This window comes from Anser brachyrhynchus, assembly GCF_964034855.1.
Source record: "Anser brachyrhynchus genome assembly, chromosome: 9".
Classification (NCBI taxonomy): Eukaryota; Metazoa; Chordata; class Aves; order Anseriformes; family Anatidae; genus Anser; species Anser brachyrhynchus.
The window spans coordinates 13,340,318-13,345,409 of record NC_137703.1 but is presented as its reverse complement, the minus strand read 5'-3'; the positions used below and the strand labels follow the sequence as shown (position 1 = coordinate 13,345,409).

General features: G+C 52.3%; 1 long non-coding RNA gene across 1 annotated transcript in view; it reads right to left on the bottom strand.

Annotated features, from left to right (window-relative positions):
- Positions 1-5,092, bottom strand: part of LOC308199974 — a 26,129-nt gene extending 21,037 nt beyond the window's left edge. The window contains exons 1-2 of the long non-coding RNA XR_013955133.1: positions 4,476-5,092; positions 3,597-3,775 (exon numbers count right to left, since the gene is read on the bottom strand). This is a non-coding gene — a long non-coding RNA (uncharacterized lncRNA). The remainder of the gene's footprint in view (positions 1-3,596; positions 3,776-4,475) is intronic.

Below are 5,092 nucleotides of genomic sequence, written 5' to 3'. Positions count from 1 at the left end.
CTGCACACAGAAAGCATAAAAACCCCGTGCTCAGGGTGAGTCATTTATTACTGTTGCTGCAGTCCTAGACAAAACAGATGAAATCAGCTGGCCGTGGGCAGGCTGACAAAACATCTGTTTGTAGCCATCCCACGTGCTAAAACGGCGCTGCCATGTTCTGAAATCGTAATGGGATGAAATGAGAGCACAACCACATGGCGAGCAGTTAAACGGTGTTCTTATCTTACGGAGAAATTAAAATGTAGCTATGGCTCTTGCCATGTGCGGGATGAGGCTCTTTGTAAGCTGCTAGTAATTAAGGAAAACACACTTGAATTAAAGAGCCTCGTTGGTTTAAATTCTGAGATATTGTTGGACCAAAGGTTTCAATGAGAGAGCCGTCTGCTCCCTCTGTGTTTCACCATGCCTGCTGGAGCTGAGGATGAGCCCTGTCCTTTACTTTCCACTTCATCAAACCGTGGCCAAGGTGAAGCCGAGCTAGGCCATGTACGTAGCAGGGGCTCACTCAGCGTAGACCTGCTCGCCTTCCTTCCTGCCTCCCTCAGGGCTGTTCGGATTTGGTCAGGCAGCAAACGATTTTTATTCTCCTAAATTAAACCTCCTCCTTGAAGCTATCACAAGGGCAGCTGTGATCAAAGGCAAAGAGGAAAGCTGCTGGTGGAAACAGCCATCAGCGGTTTGCAAGACCCGGGGATGGTGTAGACTGGGGTGAAGACGAGGAAGGCACCTTATCACCTCCTGTGGTCTATTGTTCAGGACTTCAAAGGGCCCGGGGCTCCAGAGCCACTGCTAACAGCTGTTATCTTCCGGCAGCAGTAATTATGATCTGAATGAGACTCAGAGACAGTGACTGTAAAGGGCCAATAAAGCAGCACCTTTTCTGGTTCATTTACTTGATTGCCCCTGTTTGCATTATATCCACCCCTCTAGGATGTGTCTTTTAATCCTGCAAGCTGATCTATCCACATGAATATTCACTGTCAATAACACACTTATTACTGCTGCCTGAATATCCCGAAGCCACTATCAATCCGTGCTTTAATCTTACACACAGCTCCTAAAACCTCATCTACAATGCAAATGTTCAATATGTAAAGTGTAGAGAACCAGGAGAAGAAAAAGTTAAGTCAGTAGATGCTGATGTAGCGGTTTGTGGTTCAGTTTCCTGTTAATTTTGACATTAGTGATATTGGAGTAGTAACTGATCTGACAGCTTTTGTTGAAAGGCTATGTATTATTTATGCAGAAACCTGTAAACTTCACACCTATGTGCAGCAAAGGGGCACAGAAACTGCCGCAGCGAGTCAGAGCAGTGGCGCATCTCCGCCAGGCATGCCAAAGGGAGAGGAAATGTCCAGGAGAGCTGGTGAAGATGCATGTCCTCACTGCGTCTTGGGGATGGCATTGTATTTGAACTTGTGACCACACGTTTTTTCTTCCATGAATCCAGTGAATCATTTTTTGAACCCTGGTAAAATTTGGGTAGCCACTATGCCACACAGCAGAGTTTCACAGCTCAGCTACGGATTTTGTGAAAGCATCTCCTTACTTGTTGTGAATGGGCTCCTGCTAGTTTCACCCGATGCCCCCAAACCTCCTGTTAGAAGAGGCAGAGGATATTCATTCCCCATTCATCACAGCACGTAGGGTTTAGTAGACTTCTCTAATACTCTCCCTGGGCCATTTATTTTCCCAGTCTGTAGCACTGTCCCAACCTACCGAACCATTCCTTGCTTGGGAGCCATTCAGAGCCCAGGTGATCATCACAGCACACCTCTGTTCTCCTTGCAGTTCTGCGATGCCCTTTTCAAGAAGCACGAGCAGCAGCGTGGTGGTCAAGCCGCGGGTCAGAGGTGGTTTCTGCCATGGCACGCTGCACTGCCTGCCCCTGCCCCGCACCTCTGCCTGTGCACGGGATTCACAGATGTGAGTCCACATTTCTGCTGGACTGGTTAAAATAGAGGGGAGGTTCAGTGCAGGTGGGAGGACTGAGTGTGAACTGAACATGCAGCTGGCTTTTTGCTATAAATTACTGTACATATGCTGATTTGCGTTCCTGTTTTATGTGCATGCTGATCCTTAACAGCTGAATCTCCTTTGCTACTTGTTCACTGCTGCATTAATACAACTCAGTGACTGCACCTTGTGCCAAATTAACCACTTAGTCAAGGTGATGCCGGTGCACGCCTTTATGATGGCTGGGTGACATACAGATGCAGGAATTTGCTGATGTGGTCAGCACAGGTGGCTGGTGTGGCACTCCCAGGCTACCAGGGCAGAGCTGCCTCACCGGACGGCTCCTGCGCCTGCACCCACTGAGCCAGCCCCTGTCCCCTGCACACTGACCTGCTCCTGGGATGTGCAGCACAACAAAAAGCACCCTCAGGCAAGAGAAGGGCTGGCTGCTTTGCAGCAAGCTGCCCTGGTGTTCAGGGTAGGCTGAGAAAACCGGAGGGTGTTCCCTGAAGCAGAGACTTCACTCATCACTGTTTTACACATTGCTTTGTTCATATTTGTTCTTCTACAATGAAATGTCATAAAAGGGGCAAGAACCCTTTTGTCACCAGCTGATGGGGAGAAACAATAGCTCTGCTCACTCTGTCACCACCCTGCAGAGGCTGAATCACCATCACAAGGCAAATCATCCTCTTGCCTGTTGCTCAGCTCCTTCATCCCTGTGAATCATTGTGGAACAGGGACGGGAGTGAAAGGAGGATGCCACAGCGTCCCCCGTACCCAAAGTGAACCAAATGCTGAGCTGTGGGTGGGATTGCCTGGGGGCAGGGGCAGCGAGGGAGCAGTGGGGCTGGGAGTGATGCATGGCATAGGGCTGGGTCTCAAACCTGTCCCAGGGGTTGGACCTCCCCTTCATGAACTCCACCTGCCCTGGGATGGTGATACCCTGAGACATCACGGCTGGCCTTACACATTGTCCCTGGTCACCTCCATGCAGTGCTGAGCAGCTGAAGAGCCGGGGGGCGGTAGCATACCCAACGCCCACTGTGTTGTAAAACAGGGCTGGTGGTTTTCAGGTTAAAGGCACTCAAAACAGCCTCATGGGGGGAAGCGTGTCTCCAGAAAAGTGGTACCATAAGTGCCTGCCAAGCAGGGCTGCTCATCGCAGCAGCGAGGCCTCTCTCATTACTCATCTGCAGTGAAACGCGCTGTCAGGCCGGTGGCACGGAAACACTGCGTGGCTGTGTTCAGACACAAAACGTATCTTACGGGAGGGAAAAAACTGGTCTGAGGGTATCGAAGTTTCAGGATACAGCATCCAGCCTTTTGGAGCGTGCCAGAGGGCAGTTCCTCCTTCCCTGCTGGCAAAGTTCTGCTTTGCCATTAGCAGGGGAGCCCCGAGACCAGGATGCTGCAGGGTCCGTGTGGGCACCCAGTGGCCCCGGGGCTGAGCAGGAAGGCAACAGGGTGCAGGGAGCAGGACACGGCGCAGCCCTCAGCCGAGCCGTATTGAGGGGCAGCTGCACCTCTGCTCCTTACCTGCCCTGAGGGCACTCTGCCAGCAAAACCCTAAAACCAGCCCATGGGCACTTCTCTGCTCACCGGGCTCTGGCAGAAGGCAGTGTGTTGGCTTAGCTCACCTGTCTCTCCTGTGTAGCTGCTTGCCTTCGTCCGCAGCCTCTCATCCTCGAGTGTCCTCACCTCCACCACCACCCATGCCGCACCTCCAGCCTGTGCCTGACAGGGCCTCTCCCGAGCACAGGGGGATGACAGGGAGGCAGCGGGCACAGCAAGCTGCTGCGCTGTAAATTGATTGCTGCTGCAAGGAGAAGGTCAGAGCATCAGCTCGTCGCTAGCAGAAAAGTTCAAGCAATTAAGCTTTAAGCCACCTTGGAGGTATTGGCTGTGATTACAAATGTCAGACAAATATTTCGTGGCAATAAATAACAAATGAACACAGATTTTTACCAGGCTTTTGAAGCTTGGCAGAAAAGAAGGTCTTTTATTCATGTTTTTTTTTTTCCTGACAAACCTCCCCTCCACATGGGCAGTCAGTAAATCCTAGCGTACAAGCCTTTGTTGGGAAGGAGAGTCACTTCGCCTTGTAGCCCCAGTGTAAGCTCCTCTGTGTATGCCATCCCCTTAATTGTGGCTGTTACGCTCAGAAACCACCTGATTTCATACACACCATGTAACACGAGGCACGGGAGCTTCAGTGTCAGGCCTGCCACCAGGCATGGCTGGTGCTGCAAGGAAAGGCTCAACGGCAAAGCCCGTGCTGGGCGAGCAATGATTCCCATCACAGGGTAGCAAACATTGCTGGAAAAGCCCAAAGCATGGTCCAGCTATGAGGGCCAGCCGCTGTGAGCTGCGAGGCAGCCCCGTGCCCTCTAGCAGCATTTTTACAGGAAAGGAAAGAAGTCTCCCTGACAGTCCCAGTAACTCTGCAATGCTCAGACAGGGAACAGCACGTCCCCCAGGCCACCTGCCCCACTCCCTGTGAGGTTAGTGGCACTCACATCTGCTGGTAAATTGTGGAGCCCAGGAGAAATGTTCCCTCTCAGTAATTGTCTTCCTGTCGTGCAGCGATGCCTGCTTATGAAGCTGACAGCCTTCTCATCTGGGAGGTTTGCAGGGCCAGGACTAGGATATGGGTATTTGCAGTCCTCCTGACCCTGAGCAGACCCATACCTTTCCAGATAGCCAATTTTACCCCAATAAATAATGGGCTTGCTCTGAGATGTTATAAATAGGCTCCGTCAGCAAGCAGCAAAGGGAAGGCCGCTGCTGTTCCACAGGGCGGCGCCGCCATCGCGGGGCGGTGCTGGGCTGCAGGCTGCGGCTGGGGAGATCAGCCTCACCCCCAGGTGCTTCCTATCGGGACGTGTTCCCCTAGCTGCTCATTGTCAGCTTTTCCAAGCTTTTTTTCACACCAACACCGTAACAAAAAGTACACAACAGCCAGCTCCCACCGTTTCCAGCTGCTGCACGCCTCTGGGGGCCCGTAGGGGCTTTGCAGCTGGTGGAGGCTGGGGACGGCCATGGAGGAGGCGAGGCCGTGGTGAAGGTGGCATGGGTCTGAGCTCGGCAGAGCCCGGAGCCTGGGACGTTCCTGCACACCAAATAGGAGAGAGAG